We start from the raw sequence: 21144 nt of genomic DNA, 5'->3' as shown, positions 1-21144 counted from the left end.
ACTGAGAATACCCAAATATTCTTGTAGCTGTGGCCCAGCTCTTTAGGCTCACCTTGCACTCAGGAAGGGAAGAAGCACTTGCAAACTGATCACTATGAAATTCAGCTGCCTTTACAGGCTGGTCTGTTGTGCCTTTATAGTGTCTTTTTCCACCAGGAACAAATACTTAAATTCATTTTTACGCATCTACTAGGCTGTCTTTCAACTATAAGAAAGCAAAATAAAGCAAGTAACTGCCAACTACCTGTAAAAGCTGGACATCTTAACAGCGCTTATAGAAGATGATATACATGAATGATCAAACCAACCAGGAGGAGGGAGGTGAAGAAAATCACTTAGGTCACAGGTCAAATTACAAAGCAGCTGAGAGAATTTCTTCATAAGACTCTGAGCTACTCTATGCTTTAGCTCAGTTAAAAACTAATTTTTGCTCAAGGGACCCTCTCAAAGGTTAAAAATAATCATTATGCCAATGTCCACTTAAGATACCACACCAGATGCTGGCAAGCTGTATATGTGGGTACTATCTAGACTCAGAAGAAGTTGCCAAATCCCTTTCAACAAGCACCTAGTGACAGCCTATGAACCACGGTTCAAAAAAATGCAAGAGTATTGCTTTAGCTATAATAAAGCAACCTGTGAAGAATGTTGTTTGTTTATATAAGCTTTCATATAAGGAACTAGATGATCTCCAGAGGGCCCTTCTGATCTCCAGAGGGCCCTTCCAACCCTAACAACTCTGTGATTCTGTGTATATATTCTTTACACTAACCTCAGCAGCAACAGGCTAGAAGTTGATTTCTGGTAATATTACATTGTGAAGAGCTGGAACTACCACCTCAAGGGAAACAAAAAGAAAAACCACGACTGTATATTTTTTGGAAAAAGCACAAATGAATGCTTGATACACCTAAAGTACATAGGTGTTTCATTCTTAGCATTTATGAGTCAACACATTTTGTTGTTTATAGATAGCCATGACAATACAGCATAACCTTAACAAACACTACTTTAAAAAAAGAAAAAAGGAAAAAAGAAGTTCTTCGAGGAGTAGTAGGGAAATAAAATTTTTTGGCTGTAACATTATCAACAAAGGAAAAAGTATATTCAATTTAGAAGACACCTGATTTACTTTAACCCTACTCCCAACAAGCCAAGCAAAACAGCAACACCACCACTTGGCTTAAACCAAAACATATCTAAACGACAGGCTACCCTGGCTCAATTGATTTCATATTGTAAGTCACTAGTAAAACAGGACTCAAGTGTTTGGAGCCAACTTGGGAGGGAAAAAAAGGGATGTACAGTACTGCACCATGACGTTACTAGAAAAGAAAGAAATACTATGTAAGGAGAGGTTTTTCCATGGAAAAGGTGTGCCTTGTGGGAGGCTTGAAGGGACTGCACAGAGGAGAGCCTTGTGAGTCTAGCTAAAGTAAGACTGATGTGGGGCACTGGACAGAAGTAAGTCCTAGCAGTCAAGACTGAAAAGAAAGGTTGGAAATTAGCAGGAATGGGGCAGTTTTCCATGACAGGAAAGGCAAGGGGATCTTTTGGCATTAAACTAACACTGCTCACTAGGTAGCGATATGAGGCACATGGGCCGAAGGGGCCCTTGCCACACAATGAAATTTGGGAGCAACTATGTGGCATGAAAAGGAGACAGCACAGACAAGTTCTGCACAGTATGGATGTAGATGGAAAAACATGTTTATGAATCTTACAACTGCACAACCACCACTGCTTCAGGAGGGTCCTTTATCAGCATCTTTCCTTGGCTCTTGAGGTGACTACGCACAATCTCAGACCTCCATAAATCTCACATGCTATAACAACACAGAAAGCCAACTTCCTGCGGCATAAACTGCAACCCACCACTTTCCTTCTTGCTACTGGAAGAATCCAAGTTGTACTTTGACATCTCCAGCAAGGCAAGAAAAAGAAAATAAATCCCTTGAAGGAAGCCCTACACTTGCACAACTCTTCTTCTCAGTGCTTGCTCTTTTTCTCCTCAAATAGTAAGACAGAAGCCATTCCAGAAGTGATCTCAACCCATGAAACAACTTCCACAAGAGCTCTGGTTGAGCACAGGTACCAAAGCCTGTAACAATTCCACCATCACTGTTCCCTAGTAAAGCTTGCACAAATTGCTTAGGTCTGTGAGAGATATTGAAAGTCACCTTCATCACTGATACAGGCTGAAAATACAACTTAATTCTTATTTACCATTTTAGCAGAACGTCACTGAAAAACTCTCCAAAATGTCTAAAGGAAAACAGAGAAAACTGACAATATTTCTCCCTGCATTTTTTAATACTTTCTTCTCTTGGGATTTTGCTTTTACTGTCCATTCAATGTCCTTTCTCTGGAAGGATGGTTTAATTATCTTAAACGAAGAAGTCCATATAACTCAAACCAGTATCAGCAATTCGAGGTATAAAGCAATCAAGTTTGCCACAGACTGCTAAGAGGAATCTAAGCACTGCCTACTGAGCACTGACCTTAATCTCTAGCTTGTAAGAGTCCTGAAACTCATTAATTTTTTTTAATAATTTTGTATATAAGATGTGCTCTAAAGATACATGTTCATACTGAAAAGCCCCATTACTTCAGTTTCTAAATAAATCTTGGCAACACAGAGTGAGGGAGGAAAGGGGGAAAAACACCAGTTCTGGACTCTACTCTCTGGAAAAAAGCACTTAAAGCAAAAAAGCAGCCTCAATATAAAAAAAAGTTTTATTATGTCAAAGGTTAGAGCAGTCTAAAAGCCAGTTAAACACCAACTGATGCATACCAAAAGGACTTTCTCTAGAATTTAATTGTAGAGATTAAGAACAAATGTAAATATTTAACACAGAATCAATATTTCAAAGCACACATTCCTGAAAAGGTAACAAAATCAGCTTCCACAGCAAAAAGGAAAAAAAGAAAGTGTAAGTCATGCCACTGAGGAAGTGAACATGAAATTTCTATACAGTAGAACCACCATGGAAGACAGGGCTGACAGCTGGGTCTTGTTAAAGAAGGACTTTAAACAGAAGGATTTAAAATCATGGGATTAGGCCAGCATTCCTAAGAAACACTGTTCAGATCCTAAGCTGCAGAGGCCTTGTCTAAACAGCTCAGCACCTGAGCCACATAAACAACTACTGTAAAGGCTGCTGCCACAATACTTGGTAGCTTTGTAAATGGAACCTTTCTTGCATATGAAAACTAAAGACAGTAGAGTTGTTTGCTAATGCAACTGTTGGGGAAAAAATAGAATAACTCGAGTCAGAGTCCATACTGCCACTCATAAGTTTCAAGATACTTTTCAAAAAAATTTCCGGATTTTAACAAATCCTCTGTCCCAACTTTTAAACTGAGTTTTTTATTCAGTGAAGAATAATCCTAAGCAAGTGGCTGAGTGCAGCTATTATGCACACAGACATATAATCACTGTGCATTATGTTTCACATTACATTTTTCTTATAAACACACTTGGAAGTTCTATCACTCAAACTTCAATTATTCTTCTCTCTCATTGAAGTTTGATGCTGCGGTAAATCAATAGATCAATGTAAGACAGATTTAGATGATGAGAGGAAAGAACACCAAAGTGTGAGTAAAATAATTTTGCCATTTTCAAAAAAGTAAAACAAGAGGGGCTGCAGCACACACCCCCTCCTTATTCCTTCCTGTCTTCTCCTGGGATAAATATACTGTTCAGATGAAGAAGCTGAGTACCAAAACGTTAAGATACTTCCAATACCAAGTCCTCCAATTTTACCTACTCTCAGGAACATGCTATTTGTGAAAGGGGCAGCCTACTTCCTACCTGGATTACTCTCCGTGATCAACTCATTCATCAAACACACCTACGACTAGCTCAGCTGGGAAAATCTACAAATACTTGGTTTTAGCAAAGCATTTGAGAAATTCAGTCAATTTATTATTGTTATTGGCATTTAAGAGCTGCAGGATATTAAAACAGAAAACAAGAACAAACAAAATCCCCAAACAAAGAAAAAACACACTCCCACACAATACAATAAAACCAACATATTTTGCATGGATATCTTCTTTGCTTTTAGAAAACACTTGAGACAGCTGTCTCGGAAGCAACAAAACTGTGAAGTTATCTTTCCCTCTATTCCAGAGCCAACTTTCCAAAAGAGTTTTTGGGAAAATGTTTCTACAAGCTTTCCTGACGTTTTTCTTAAGCTCCTGTTGCTAGAATTTAAAACTAGAACTTACACATTAAAGCATGAGGCAGCCTAATACCTCACTGCAGTCAAAAAAAGGAAGGACTCTTGTCTCCCTCCATCTGCTAGCACTTAGTTCCAGAACATCACTGAGCCCGACCAACTTTCTAAACCACCAGAAAACTCACTCAACACTCCAAACATCAAAATAATCTTTCTGCTAAGTTAGCAAGCAGAAATAGATTATCCTTTGACTGGGCAAATACTAAATCCAACCATTCTTTTGGGTTCATTCCAGACATCTGGGAGAAGGGACAGAGAAACAAACAAGTGCCCCTTCTTGGCAGCAGCAAGCTCACCTGTGAGGGACTCACCTATAACTTGCACCTCCACTTCTAGCTTACAGAGTATATCATAAAAAAATAATTCAACCACTTGGCTTACATTCTTAAGTTCATAATAAATAGAAAAGGCCACCTTTCCAATTCGCACAGAGAAAATTTCAAATGCTGCCTACTGTAGGGCATATGCAAACACCTATGCATGACACTGAAAATCAGTTACAATTTTACTGCATTTGTATTTATATTAAATGTATATTAAAATTGGCTCATTTTACTGATTTCGTAAAACTTATAAGTCTTAAATTACTTTAGCTACAAACATTTAAAGCTTGTACTTTTCACTACAAGCATTTAATGCTTTAGTACTTTTAGAAACTATCAAGTTACTAAAGAGAAGACTACATTTAAACCAAAGTGGAAACAATTTGGGAGGAAAAAAAAAAGAAAAGAACGTTACTATCCATAAATACATTAATAATTCTGAAAAAGGAAAACTTTCAGTGTTAATTCTGTAGCACTGAGGCACAAGACATGAAAACACAGTATCTCCATGCTATTACATGTCATAATATTTTCAGAAACACCTAAATTAAAATTCTTTCATAACAATACTTTGACATATTTTAATACTTTAAAAATACTAGTAAAAACCAAACCAAAACAAAAAACAAAACAACAAAAAACCACCAAAATGCAAACCACTCATAATTCCAAGCAAGGAATACTAAGGGCTCTCAAAACTTTGTGTAATGACCAGATATTAACAGTGCCAAGCTAAGCCTGGAGTAACTCAGGCAAAGTAAGAATTTTCTAATCTTTTTGCCACATTGCCAGAGTCAAGACTGCAAAATTCCTTTGGAATGACACTTTTTAAAATATCATCTGCTAGACTTATACTTAGTGTTAAGAGTACTTGTAAGAATACCCTGCTGTAGATCCCTGAATACCTTAACTCTAAATTCTTAAAGAGAACCCTAATTGCAACTACAGACAATTTTTTAAGTGTTTGAAATCATCTTTCTCTTATGGAAAGATGAAGAGGGACCTGTATTCTGTTTCCTGGAGAAGTAAGAATGACCACTTCCCATTGCCCTTGTCCAGCATAGACACATTAGCACACTCTCAAGGCATCCCTAACTCAAATGACATCTTGGAAATTTCTCATTTTAACAGGTGCACAGAGCTCAGTACTCAAACAAGGGTACCAGCCAACTACGCTCTCCGCTGTAGCTATGGCTTCTCATGGTACTCTGCACAGTTTGTTGCCATTGAAAGCAGGGTCTTTGTCTTCCCAATATCTGGCTCCAAAGGTGATCATGCAACATATTTACTGTAATTATTATTTTATTATATAATGGAGACTCAAACCCACAATTTTCAGAAAACTTCCAGTAAGTTAGTCAAGAAACAAACATGTCTGCCTTTTTGCCATCACATCAATACCAGAAGCCATCAGGGCTCATTCTTTCCTGAATTCAATGGAAAAATGGAAAACTTTACAAAAAGACTAACTTATAAATGACTTTTCTCAACAAGTCAGGTATTTTAATTCCTTCATCATTCCTTGCTACAAACGTAATACTACCAAAATATTGTTAAAAAAAAACCCCAAATAAACAATAAAACCACCTTTTACAGATGTATTGATACTACAATATTAATAAAACCCAAACTTTTATAGATGCATTATTTTATTAATAACACACACTACCTCAGTTTTTTCCTACAAAACATAAAAATTCATGTCTTCATATGAAACAATTATATGCAATTTCTAAACATTAAAAAATAGTTAGAAAAACGGGGCTAAAAACGAGCTTACTGTAACACATACTGAATTTGCATCATGCTCAAAAAGCCATGCCTTTCCTAAGGCAAAATAGCACCTCAGTTCACAGTATCGCTGCAGGCATTCTCAGTTCCCTTCCAAAATACTTAAGCCTGTGTCCACAAGGCTGATAGCCAGCCCTTTCCTTCAATATAATTTGGAAAGCAGCAGGAAACATGGCTCACAACGAATGCAGGAATACCTGACATACACAAAACGGAACCTACTTTCCACTCTGAGCCCATTTTTGAAGTCTAACTAAGTATGCTCTATTGTAACTTCACCCTTGTGAACTCCTCCCAGATCAAGGGTATTCTGATCAAGAATTCTCACAGCTGAGTATTTTTCTGCTACATAAAACCAGGACAAACTCTTATTCTAGACATACACTCTTTTGGCAGGACTAGGGGAGGAGGTTATATCTAGTTCACAGAAAATTAGGTCACCTATTTCATAAGCAAATATAAACTGCATGTTGAAGTTTGTAAGCGTTTCATAGGTACTCTCCCTCAAGAGAAATTTGGAAGAAACTTATCACAAATTCTGCTCAGAGCTAGATTAATTATAAATGCAGGAGGAAGGAAGTTCTTATTTACAACCTTAGTCAAACAAAAAACCATTATATCATCTTAACAGCTGTGTAACAATTTGGCAAGCCTCAGAGTAAAGTTTTTTTCTGAACATCCCGAAAGAACAATTATTTTTGTTTCCTCAAAAATATCTTCTTTGGTATAAAGATTGAGCCAGATGAATAAACTACAGAACACTAGAAGTGGAATGTGTACTACAATGACTATTTTTACTGCTAAAGCTGCTGTACTAAGTTGACCACACTATATAAAGAATGTCATTTGTGACACTACAAATGGTAATTACTTGGACCACATTCACATCTTGTTAAGGACAAGGGTTGGCAGGAAAGAACTGATCTGCATTAATTTGCTGTAGCCAAAATGAGCCACAAAGCTGCAAAACAACTATTTAAAACGTAGGTGACAGCAACCAGTTTAAAAGCCACATTACAGTAAGTCTCTTAATTCATTAGCACCTCAGTATTTAAAAGCAAAATAATTTCCAAGTTGTGTTTGTCTACTGCAGTATGAGATAGTTTATGCAGATGCAGAAGTTTGTTGAATATTCCATTAGCCTACAGTCTCATTTCCTCAGATTGATAACAGTGAAGTGTGAATTGGCTAGAACACTTTTTTAGTTTTTTAGTTTCTTTTTTTGTAGAACATATTACGATGTTCTTAGCTCTCTATCTCAAGTTAAATTAAACCAAAAAAAGCACCACCATGAAAGGATTCACACTGAAACAATCAATTATTTCATGGCTTTTATTGGTTTCCTATCTTTCTTCAGGCCTCTAAACACCCACTCAGGTTTAAGTCTTGCTGGCAACTTCTTCCTATTATCTTTCCAAAGGATTTATAAAGTTTTGCTGATAGAAGCTACAGCCTAGCACACCTTAAAGGGACAGCTTGTGACAGATCAGAACAGGCTTACGAGCCAAAAAAAAGAAATCAGTTTTGCAGTTATAAATTTAATTCCTCCAGGAGCTTTCTTCACATTCTTCCTGCATCTCAACATATCTCTGCAGTAAAGGTAGCTTATAATTACTAAAATATATAATTAAAGATAACGTATACTTATAAATAACTTCTGCCAGGGAGCAGGTTCAGACTACATGAATGTTGAGTTTGATAGTGCCACATACCTGTTTGCATCAGCAAGGCAGGGAACACTGGAATGAAATGAAGCTACTTTGGAGATCCCAAAATTTGTACAGGTGATGGAATTTATCCATCTTCACCTTTAAGAATTAGAGATGTCCTTCCGTCCCAAAGACAAGGTGTTACAGCTCTTACTATTAAATCACCTCCTCTGCTTTTTCTTTCTCCATTCCATTCATAAGAAGCAGGTTAAAGTGCATTCACAGAGGTCAATGCATCTCGTCTTGTACACTTATATCACAGTAAATATATCACATTTATATCACTTAGTAAGTAGCTCACTTGACTAACTCTGAAGTATGCAGAGGGATAGGTAGAGAACATGGTCCTGTCACTAGAAATGCAGCTCTTTTGTAAAGGTATCCCCTGACATTAATCTCCCTTCTTCTCAATAGTAAAAGTAGGCCTAAAACTGTAAAGAAACTGTTTGGTTTCTGACCATCAAAACAAACAAGGAACTTCTTTAAAAGCTGGGAAATTAGAGTAAAGCAGAACTCCAGCTTTTCAACTAGTATGATATCATCAGTAAAACCAACAAAAAATGAAATCTGGTTTTAAAACAGGTAGCCTAACTTCAGTAAAAAATTTTCAGACCACAATTGGTGCCTTTTGATTTTAAGCTTAGCATCCAAGAACACTTTGATCAATGCTTTTCAGGAAGACTGCTAGCAATACAACAGGGCTTGCCCCCCACACGGCTTCAGATGAAAATTTTCCATGAGGAAAATGCAAACTGATAAGACACAAGATGGTTGGTTCTAAGCATAAACAAGGGAAGTTAACTTTGGGCCTTTAAAATAAAGTAACAGAGAACATAAGAGAGTCCACCCTAAAAAAACCAAGGCATCTGAATTTGCATGGCATGTAGATGTATTAGAAGAGGAATAAGAGATGGAACTATGTTATTTGTGACTCAATGGCTGAAAGTATTTGACATAATTCAAAGCCACAGATTTAAAAAGGTCAAATGATAACAAACCATTTCATAAAAATATCCACCAACGTTGAGCTATTATCTGGGCTTAACAATCCCTGAGCATTTCTGGTGCATTTAATCTCTATAGACTTTTGTATAAATTGGAACATCAAGAAGTTCATTGCCAAATTGATTTTGCAGGTTGGGGTGGAACAAAAATCAGACTTCAAAGACAACCCAAACATTTAACAAAGTACAAAAGAAAATTTTAGGAAACCCCTCTATGCTTGTTGACACCACTATGTAAAATATTTCAGATGTCACATTCAAAATAGCCTCAGGATGTAAGTAAATAAAAGTAGTTAATGTCATGTCTAAACACAGAAATCATCCACAAGTTCGTATTGGAGGTTTCTTGATGCACAGATCGCACATAAGTATAAGCACATCATCACCCCCCTTCATAATCAAGCACTGAAAAGAACCACAAGACCTCTCCTTCCCATCATAATAAAAGTTAAGACTAAACTATGTGCAGGGTGCAGCAGACAATCCAAGCAATTTGTATATAAATCCAAGTTTCTCTATATAAACTTTTTGATTCATCGAAAACAAATTAGTTTTTCTTTTTCCAAAGGAAGTGACAGCAGAAAGAAGAAATACAGTGGTAAAAAGGTCAAGAAATACTAGACTTACAATAGCGCACTTTGGATTTGACAACATTACATGTATACAAAAGGCAGTATACCATTTAAAATTTAATTTTGCAAGTCAAAGACTGGAAGGAAAAACTCAAAAAAACATTTTCTTAAAAAAAAAAACAAAAAAAAAAAAAACACCCAAAAAAAAAAAAAAAAAAAAAAAAACAAAAAACAAAAACACACAAACCACCAAAACCACACAACCCACAAAAACCAAAAAACCCAACCACAAGACTCCACACCCCTCTTCAAGTAAGGGAAAACAAATGAGAAAAGCCCACCTTCTGTAAGAAAAAGAAAAACAAGACTAAAAGTCAGTGGAATAAAGTTGTGAAATATTTCCACACATCGCTGTTGTTGCAGTGCTAAACATTGCTGGTCACATGGACCAAGGATTGATTCCTAGTACTCACTGCCATCACTTTCTAGCTGAAACTGTATTCAAGAGGTCAGAAAGTTAGAAAGGAAAAAAACCTAACTTTACTTTTATTTACACCAGTATACTTTTGCATACTTGCTCATAAAAAGCACTAGACAAGAGGTAGATAGTATTACCAACATCATCCATTACAAGGAGCCCTCAAATACTTAAGTCTCAATAAATAAAGAGAACATTTCCACACATAACATAGTTAAGTTTTAGGATCGGGTTGGGTTTTTCGGATTCAACTACTTAGACACATGGTAGGTTTGAAATTGTGCTGATGAAGCTGAAGCAACTTCTGTTCTCATACAACTGGATTTGGCATTCTGTTGAAAATGCTCTTTTGCATTTGACAGAAATCCTGCAATACATTTTGAAGGATGATACATATAAATAGAATAAATAAAGAAGCAATTACCTGGACCATTTTCCCATCATACTGAAGGAAGCAGTACACACTATTCGGTTTTACTGAAGTTAGAGAAGGCTGAAGATATGGGTCGTCTGTTTTGCTCTCCTTTTATTGTTCAACAGTATTCTAAGATCTTAACCTCACATTCTAATATTGGCTGAATATACAGCACTGTAGCAAAAGCCTGACAAAACTGTACTCAGTGCAAAGTTAGTGTAATAATCACTTTTTGAAAGACTGGTCATCAATGTGCACATGAAAATTTTAGTGAAGAAGCTAGCCAAAATTCATTATTTACTGGACAGTGGCTAGAACAATCAGCAGTAAATGACTCAACAGCTAGTTGCTAGTATTCTATAACTTCAGTTCCAGCTGTTCTGTCAGAACTGCCAATGGGCCTTCGCACTTACTAAGGGAACTGACAGGCTATGGTCCCATAGCAATACTGCTGATGACTACTAGGACTCCATGCCTGGCTCTTAGCACTATTTCTATGTCACTGACTCTATCCATTCAGTGCAACCAATGGAAATGAGATCTGGACATCAAACAGCTCAACCACAAGCCAGACCATGCCCCATAGCATTCATTTATGAAGAAATACCTATGAAGAAAAAAAAAAAAAAAAAAAAGGATGCATCCTAGACCTTGTTTATCCCTGATCCCTGGTCTCAACTTCTCACCTGATGGCACAACCTTCTGTCATAAGAAAACTATTAAAAGAGCAATACGTCTGTGGAATCATTTACACGCTTCTGTGCTAAGTAGTAAAGTCAATTTGAACAATACCTCTTCCTAGCTTTGTTATTCCCGCCAGTTTGTATTTTTTAAAATGCACTCAAGCCACAGAAAGCAAGTTCTCAGCTCCTTTTTCAATCCTTGTGCACCATCTAAAGAATTTCTCCTAGCTGAGAAGAATACACACATAGCACAGGACTAGCTAATTATACTATCCGGCCTACCCATGCATGCATTTTGAGACAGGCAACACCAAGAACAATATTCTGTCCAGTCCACTGTGGATGTAGTATCTCCTGTGGGACAATTCTAGCCAATAAAGCTTAAAGAGCACACATACAAACATAAGCCCAAGTACAGGAAGGAACTGAGCACAACAGAAAGGATCTTGCTACCTATCCAGTTTCAAATCAAGCAGCATTTCAGAAACAACCATTCCAAGACCAATACCCCGAAAGAGGACAAGAGCACTCCACATACAACTTCCAAAACTACCCATTGTCTGAAACTCAACTAGAGAACTGGAAGACTGTACAAAATAAAAAACCATGCATTCAACAAGACAGCTGAAAAAGTGTGGTTCAAAGATGACAAGGACAGCATTTAATCCATAATATAATGCTTCCTCTGTGGCACACCAAATTTCATCTTTTTAAATAATGTCCTATTCCTCAAGAAACTATAAAAGATCAGCAATACACAGAGGGTAAAAATCAATTTTTTTTACAGAATGCAAAGTCACGGATATAATTTCAGTGATTAACTTGCTCATCTTTGGAGAGAAAAAGATCAGAGTTAGTTACAAACAGATTTTCTAAACATGATTTATAAAATATATTAAGCATAATGGCAATAAGAATATGAAAACTACATATTTATCTCTCTATATTCCATTAAATACCAGGCTACAGCATGCACACCTCATGATAGTGAAATCATCTCTATTTACTGGTGTTGAAATGCAAGCCTCAAATCTGTGTAACTACATAAACAATTCTTGATGCACACAGGACTGGACTGCTGTCACCTCTGCTGCCACCACCAGTGAAATATTACCAATCACATTATAGAAGCAAGCATAACTTCAGAAATTACAAAAGAAATATTAAGTAAACAAAGGGGTTCCTCTACTGGACCTTCAATACCCTCTCCCTCCAAAGTAATGTTCTGTAGTTTAATAGATGACTCCATCACAGCACTACAGTTATCTATGAGTCATGTCAGGCAAAAGTTTAAATTTTCTTTTCAAAAAGTGAATGAATAATGTAACATTTTAACTTATCAACTGCCTATGCATTCCGAACTCTACTAAAAAAAAAGAACTTCATACCCTATGTACTACTGTTTTGAACAAGGGCTGTCACTGTACTCCAAAAAGTTCAATACTTCAGTCTGAGTGTCTTGGAATAAATAGACATGATAAAAGGTGATGACTGAAGATGCATACTTTATATACAGTACCCAGATACAAACCAATATATTTCATCATACTGCAAAACCAAGAAAGCCCTACTTTTGAATATATGTTAGTTCCATATTCCTATCATTAATACTGCTTGAATCATGCTAAAATACCAACATTTCAAGGAAAAGCAATGCAGAAAAAGTCATTTTAGGAATGAAGAAGCAGCTGCTGAATTTATCAATAGGCCATGCCTTCTCAACTCTTATGGCACATCATAACACAGTGAAAGCATGCGCAGTTGTAAAGCCAAATATTTAAATCCACATTGGAAGGCAAAAAGAATGCAGACAACAAGGTCAGCTGCAATTTTTAACATTTTTATAAGAGAACAACTAGCCCTTTATCTTGCTTTTCAACTCAGTCTAAAGTAGAAAAATAAAGATTTAGGCAGCTTTAACTGGAACAATGTACTACACAAGACATATCGATATATCTTGTAACATTTTATCATGTTTTACCAGATCACGTATATAGAAATGTTGTTCTTAAACACTCCCAGGCTGTCGAGAGTTGTATCAAAGAGTATGCCAGACTAATCTCAGAAAGTTAATAGTGATCATAAATACAGAACACTAAAAAGTTCTGGCCTTCCAGTTTCAAGTGAGGTATATTTTCAACAAAAGAAAGACCATGTACCTTCAAGATTAAAAAAAAATAAATAAATACAAAATACAAATGGAGAGGAGGAATCCAAGCTCTGAAGGTAGGGGGGTTTTATGCTCTACAAAGTCAAGAAACTATTAAATAAAGTCTTCGGAAGACATTGCTTTAAAGCACATTCTCCTGTTTTACAAACACTTTAGACCTATTTTATTATTTTTCAGGTTCACTTCTCATTTGTCAAATGCAAAGGCACTTCTTACTTTACAATGTAAAGACATGAGGTTGGCCCATTGTCACGTTATACAGAGACATAATTTGCATTGCCATCTTCAAAATAAGAAAGTATACACTTTACAAGAATTAGTGCAAAACATTAATCATCAGAAGGCACCAGATATGTGGAACAATTTGAAAAGTCACAACTAATACAGTAATATTCCGTATGTAGTGCACTCAGATCAGTCTTTAGGCCAGAAAGCAATCAACAGCAGTTCAGTTTAAATTCTTTTTACGACAATGACAGCAGACAGTCTGTACGTTAGATCACAGTAATTTGTGTTAAGTGAGAATGTTTTTTTTCTATACTGCATGTATTTTAAATTAAAGGCCACACAAACCTAATATACTTTCAAAAGTTCTAGTCCCAAAACAGACACACACATAAAATCATCCCCCAAATTTTTGGGTGTAACAGGTAATGCAGGAGAATTAAGATTAAGTAATACCTCTTTTCAAGAAGAGAGACACCCAAGTCATCACATTTCAGAGATGAAACACCGCTGAAGTTGAAAGTGCACAGTACGAAAATACTTTGTTTGCTCTACACCGGACTTTGAACCCCATAACGCACACTAGTCATGCCAGGAATATTCCATTCCAGTTGATAAAAGCTAATTTAAGATTTTTCATTACAAGGGTTTGTTTTAGGTTTTTTTTTGTTGTTGGTTTTGAGGACCTTCTTAATTTATTTTTTTTCCACAGATTCAAGCTAACTAGGAATAAACAATATCAAAACAAAGTCTCATTCAAGCACTTGAGTGGGTTTGGGGGGGGTTGTTTTCCATTTTATTTTTAACAAGTCTCTGATTTTCACTAACTAGGATAGCAAGCACAAATAGGTAAGCTGTATGCTGCTCTATCAACTGGAGTTTAGTTAATGCAGAGCAGACTTCATAAACACACTGTAAATTGCACTTTAAGAACTGTGACGTAGACATGTGGTTCCTCCTAACAATTTCACTCATTCCCCTATTGCTTCCATTTTCTGCTCTGCCAGCTGCCAGAAGGGAAGACAACATTCACACTTTTCTATGGGGCTCTCCTTCTCTTTCTATGTAATTGCTGAAAATGAGACCTCTCAATTCTGCTATGCTCCTTATAGAGAAAATCTCTGAGGTCTCTAATCCGGAACGACTGAATATTTCTTTAGGAAAATAATTCCTTTCGTTCCTCCTTGGGCACGAATTTATTGCTGGCACTCACATCAACCTGCCAAATAGCCTTTCAGTTTCACAGAACTGACCATAAGACATCACTAAGTTACTTATTGATAGACATACCTGAGTAGAGGTGAAAAAAAAAGTGATCTTGTTACCCAGCCTCAGGTAGAGTTGTTCTGACCTGTGATGTGCTCAGAGATGATCAAAGGAATTCACAAGTTTTTGTCATCTTGCGAAGCTAATAGTGAGTGAAAACTACCGGCTTTTACCCCTTCCCCCCTCCTAAATAAAATACCACTGTTTAGTAGATGTAAGTGCTTTTCTTAAGCCCTCAGACAACTACTGTTAACTAAAATCCAAACTACTAGAAATGTTGTTCAGTCATACACACAACAAACTCGTGGAATGCTTTTCCGGGAACAGCGTGCAATCAACCACATTTCCATCAACGCCACTCAGAACTACATGTTCAAGTAAAAGGTCACTTTCTTAAGTCACGCATTAAAGAGATAAGTAACAACTTCCTTGGAGAGCAGAGGTCTGTAAGGCATTTTTCTTTAAAGGCTCAGAACAGCTTAAGGAGTTTCTTTTACTATGGGGTTTTGGGGTTTTTTTAAGACACTATAAAACACATTTGCGTAAAAGGTCTTTAGTCACCTGTGAAGAAGAACGATTACAGACACCTGGGAAGTCCAGACTTGCATTGGTATATTAAAACAGATTCCAACAATGATTAACTCAATTTTAAATGGTGCAACAAGATCACAGTGATCCTTCTAGCAAGGAGAAAAGCAGGAAGCAAAATTACTATGGATAAATAAAGAGAGCTTGGAATGCTTGGCTGCTGGCATGGAATCAAAAATCCTATGCAAGATGCCTCATCCCTATACAGACATGAACTAGGCAAGTGAGGATGAAATCGAAAACAATCATGAGTGGGAAACTGCCTAGGAATAGTCAACAGGGCAATACCAAAGCCTGAGGCTTTAAGTCTTGACACAATCCATCAGCAACATACACCCCATGGAACAATTGTGAGGAATGTCCCTGGGCAACAAACATTGTCCTCACTTCTGAAAGAAGCTAGAGTAGATATGCCATTTATTTCACATAGGGTGGCATGTCCTTGCAGACACAGAGTTAACACAAATTTCAGAACTCTGGATTTTAACTTATCTTAATGTATTCCCAGCCAATGAGATGAGATGGAACACTGTCATAATCATAATGAAACTGTTTCACTTTTGTTAGAGTAATTCTTTGTCTACCTAATTCAATACCTCTTGTCCTAAACCACACAGGAGCAACAAGCAATGATCTTAGACACAAAGTAGAAAAAACACAAGATTAAAATGAAGGCAGTTAGTATGCAAGTACAGTATTCCTGCAAAACTAATAAGCTTCCCATGATAATTTCACCTTTGGAAGACCATCATTAGGCTGCAAAAATCAGTCTCACTCATTAGATGTTTGAAAACATCTTGAAAACTTACTCTTTTCAATATTGAGCTAGAACCCATCTTAATTTTGTAAACCAGCTTGCTTAAGTAAGTACAGATAACATTTGTCATCTAGATATGAAAACAAATTAATTTACAAAATCATGGTGCAAATTATTTCCTGTGACAGGTTCTGAAGCCCTGAACAGATGCCTTTTAAATACTCACAAGATGCAAATAGCAGCCTGGGAGTTTTTCTTTATTTTTAAAAATGCTTTTACATCACAGAGATGAAAGAACCTTTAATTTTGCAAAACTACATAAATGATATAAAACTATATAATCATGGTCGAGGAAAATGTATACAAGGATACATAGTTCCCCAAAGGTAGAACTTTTCACCACAAGTCATTACCCCTTCAACTTTACCAGTTTATCATGCTGTGGATCCTGCTGTAAACTGGATCACAGAACATACGGGGATTAAATCCCACTACTCTCTCCTTTTTAAGAGTATTTTAAACACACAACAGTTTAGCAATCACTAAAAATCCTACAAGCACAGCAAATTGTTAAGTCTTTGGGGAAAGGGAAGGACAAGATGAGGAAATCCCAGCTCTGGCCGTTGCAAAGGATCCTATGCAACAGGCAGTGGACTTCAACTCTATCACACGAACAAACATTTCTGCCAGTCTGCATGTAACTGCTCCCAAAGCTTTCTGAAGGGTAAACTACTGGAACTACTGGAGAGGATGAAGGATGCCAACTAGACTCCATCCAGCCCCCTTCTGCATATAAGTTCTATTTAGCATATATTTCCACTTCATACATGCATTAGAGAGAAATGATCAGGTTCTCTATTTAATTTCTCCATTACTTTTTTAGGTGAAAGTGCAATACTGGCACAAATAATAAAACTGATCAGAGCCACGGAACTCGAGAATTATGTCACTCCTTGCTCCTGTTTCTTTCTAATCCTGATCTGCTAGAAATCAGCTACTGTGCTCTAATAAACAGTAGGAAACAGTGGTTTGGATCTGTGTTTAACATTGTGTTTTACAACATGAACACAATTTGCTGTTCTAAATATTTTGACAAGAAATTATATTGACAAGAGTACTGACACCCCTACACAGTAAAAGAACATTCATAAGTCAAATACAACAATTGGAATAATATGTTAACATTCCAATAGGGATGATACTTAAGATAATTTTCACTCAAGATGAGAACAATCCTCATGGCGTTTACCATTTGCTTTATGCAGCATCAGTGCATTTTTATCAGCAACAACTTTAGTTCTTGAACACTTTAAAATATTTACTCAAAAAACATAAATACACCATAACAGTTCTGTTACTGTGTATATTCCCTCACTAGGCTCAATATAGTATTTTTGTATAAGAACTTTCACATTACACACTGCTCTCCTGGAAAGAAATACCAGAGGCAATGAAGATTAAATCACCTTTCTGATTACATTAATTTAATCTGATGAATTTTTGAGACTAGAACTTAAGTAACAGATAAAAATTATGTTCTATGACTAAAAAGTTTTAAAATTGTTTTTATAGTAGCTCTGGAATCTCTCCCTTACTCCCAAGTCTTCTCTACAGCATTCAACTCATTACAAAATTAGATGGCAAAAAATTATTTTCCTAATATTTAACCTCAGGGCAGTTTCAAATTCCCATGTACATCATCTTCCTCCATATAATTCCTAACAAACAGCATGATGGCTCACACAGCAAGACATTTCAACTATTCTTCATTAATATATTTCTTAAAAAAGCAATCTCGAAAAACGTTATTCTGTGTAACACCTAACGTTACACACTTCAACCTAGCCTGTCCTAGCAAATGATCAATGTTATTATTCAGGACAAATTAGAGAAGTGACTTTAACTCATAGAAAAGTCAAAAAATATCAGCCAATGTATCTGGATCAAGTTGAATAAAAAGAATGCTGCAGATACTTTTCTTAGTCTTTAAAAGATTTTCAACTACAAGGATGATTATTAGCAACCTGAATCATCACAGAATTTTACCTATCTTTCTCACGGGGACTTATATGCTTAATTGGATAGTTATTACTAATTTCTAGTACTAATCTCTTGAAAATAATATGCCATTTTCAATGAACACAGTTCTTAAGTGATGACAATGCTTGCAGATTAATAAGAAGAAACTTAAATCCCTTGCCAATCTGAAGAACAATTATAACAGGCAATTATAGTGCAAGTTTCTTCACTGGCATTCCCTAGCCTTGTAGACATTCCTAAAGGTGGAGAGCATTCAACATGTGTACTCACTCAAAATCTGTGACTGCCAATTATGATAGAGGTATTTTTTTGACTCCTTAAAAGGACTTACTCTATACACAGTTCTTGTTTTGTAAGTTGCATTTCCTTAAACAAAATTAACATTCCACACAAATACATTAAATGTGACTACTCAGCAGTCTGCTGTCATTTCTACACATTATTAAACCTTAGTAATAAAACAGATCAGGATTGCCCCTTTTCATAATGCTTGTTTATCCAAGATTGCCTGATTCAGCTGTAAATCAACATGTCTTCTTCCACCAATTGCAGAGAAAGGGCATGAAACCTCAGAAAATAAGCATCCATCAGTGCTTGGTTTATTGTTGGCGGCTGAAATACTAGTTGGACATTTCTGGCTTTGGTAAGTACCTGTAAAAAGTTCTAGATTTAATCAGCAGAGTCCACAGTACGAACAGATGTTAATGGGAAGCTGTGAAGCACATGATTTCAGTTCTACTTGAAAATTCAGTAATAAATCTATTGTTTAACATAAGAGAAAAGGCAGTGTTATTATTTTGCAACTTCTGGCTTCATTCGTAATGCAAGAGATTTGGATTTTTCTACTATTAAGAATGTGATCTAATTACTTAACAGCTGGGATCTTGAGCAAAATTCTTCTTAGTATTTGCCTAACTGGCTTAGTCACTCAGATTTAACTCTGTCCCAGTTTGATAGATGGGGGGTTTTCCCCTCCCATGGCCAAAAGACATTTGAAGAAGGAAGGCAAGTTGTATGACCTGTATGGATCAGACTAATACAGCATGAAGATGTTCAATTAAGAGTACAAAGAAATAATTATCTCTGGCTAGAAAAGCTAGCTGATTTTATTAAAAATCTTGATGCTGAAGAAAGAAATAAAGGAGCACATATTCATATTCTTGCAAAACTCAAATACAGAAGCAACACAGCTAAAAAAATTTCAGTGGTATGGAGGGAGAAATGAGGCAATATCCACATGTTCTGATACTCAGAAAACTGAGATGCTCTCTTGAAAAATAAAGCCTCCCAAAATCAGTCGTATTGAACCATTACCTACAAAAGTTTCCACACCAGTCTCCTACACTCCTTTAAACCACAGGTGTCCTCTGGCCATGGCTTACCTTATTAAGAAAGGAACAGGCTGCAAGGAAGTTCAAAACAGTTCCTGTCAATGCACTACCTCCCTAGAGAAAACCTGTTTTAAAGGCAGTGGTCTCATGATATTTTCCAAGGAAAGCAGACTGGAGATTATGCAGAATTTGTCAGTGTCCCTTTGCACATTATTCTTTGTATTCATTTGATAGATTAACAGCTGGTAAACTACACTGCTTTCCTGAACTGTCGCTTATCTCAACAATATTTTTCTCTTTGTCATCCCATGCTGAGTCAGAGAAACAGTGGTAGAAAGACTCTTCATTGCATGTCATGAGTCTAAAAACCATTTTAAGGAAATACTTATCTGCAAATGAAATTTGTAGGAGGGCAATAAATAAATTCCTTAGCGCCACTTATCTCCCTGTTCGATGAAGGCAAAAAGCCTCCCTAATGTGGATTTCTGTAAGACAATTTGAGCGTCACTCACTAGTACGAAAAACCAGACAGCAACTTAGGTGCAGAAAACCAGTTCTATATTCCACTATCCACCACACCCACTCAAGAAGGACATCGGCATACTAAAAATGGACACGTCTACATCTTTATGAAACTTATGTGCAACGTACTCTCTAGAACTGGAATCTAGGACCTGTAATTTTGTTCTTCAAGATGGTTTAGCAAGTGATTTTTCTGTACCTCTATTTTAATAGGAAATTTCTCAGCAGAGAGAAGCTAATTAGACAGCAAAATAGGAAGATTTTCTGGCTTAGACATACAGTTTCAGTAAACATCTAAATTCATTCATCGTTAAACATCTACATTAATTTTTCTCCTCAAAGGTGTTTTACAAGCCTATATGTCCCTGTCTGGAGGACAGGGGAGCAAGGGGGGACAGATGAGAAGAGGCAGTTTGTTTAAAATGGGGTGAGTATGATTCTGCAGTCTCACAGAACAGTAGTCCCCCATTCCTCCCACACATCAATGGCAATGTAAAGATATTAGCCATATGAAACAGTATACTTGTGCCAAACCAGGTGTACCTGTACTCCCCCAGTAAAAGAGGAACTATACTACACGTGCTGCCATCTGTCCCCTGCTGAATAACCAGCTGAAAAAATAAAAAGCCTTGAAATGCCAGTAAAAATGATAAAATGCATAGACAGTGCCCAAACATGGAGGTGACTCTTTTCTGCCACCCAAGATAACAAATCCAAAATAAATAAAACCTTCCAAAATGCACAGGCAAGCTTCTTCACGCAACTCGCATTAATGCAGGAGAAAAGCAAGTATACCTGTATGTATTTTACACAGGTGTCACAGGTCATGTGACACTCCTGTGTACAGACACTTCTCCTTTCCCTCCCACCATCAATGATTTTCCCCATGCAAAAACCCCAATACACCACTCTCTGCATCTTCATGAGAACCAATGCAGACACCAGCCTTGTTTGGTGAGGCTCTTCACAAAACAGCCTGCCCTCAGTAAGCCATATGGCTAAAAAGCTTAGAAGACTTCAGAT

The 21144-nt window shown here is 36.6% G+C and overlaps 1 protein-coding gene across 4 annotated transcripts in view; it reads right to left on the bottom strand.

Annotated features, from left to right (window-relative positions):
- Positions 1-21144, bottom strand: part of RAPH1 (Ras association (RalGDS/AF-6) and pleckstrin homology domains 1) — a 92590-nt gene that overhangs the window by 70467 nt on the left and 979 nt on the right. Inside the window, exon 1 of one of the 4 annotated variants that reach the window (XM_030487988.2) lies at positions 14074-14346. The exons of 2 other annotated variants lie outside the window; for them this stretch is intronic. The gene's annotated coding sequence lies outside the window, so the exon portion shown is untranslated. Of the gene's footprint in view, positions 1-6414; positions 6682-14073; positions 14347-21144 lie in introns of those variants that run through there. One more of the 4 variants, XM_030487989.1, reaches the window with a different exon arrangement.

The sequence above is a fragment of the Strigops habroptila genome, chromosome 5 (genome assembly GCF_004027225.2).
Source record: "Strigops habroptila isolate Jane chromosome 5, bStrHab1.2.pri, whole genome shotgun sequence".
Taxonomy (NCBI): Eukaryota; Metazoa; Chordata; class Aves; order Psittaciformes; family Psittacidae; genus Strigops; species Strigops habroptila.
The sequence above is the reverse complement of the archived record's forward strand: the minus strand, read 5'-3'. Positions and strand labels throughout refer to the sequence as shown.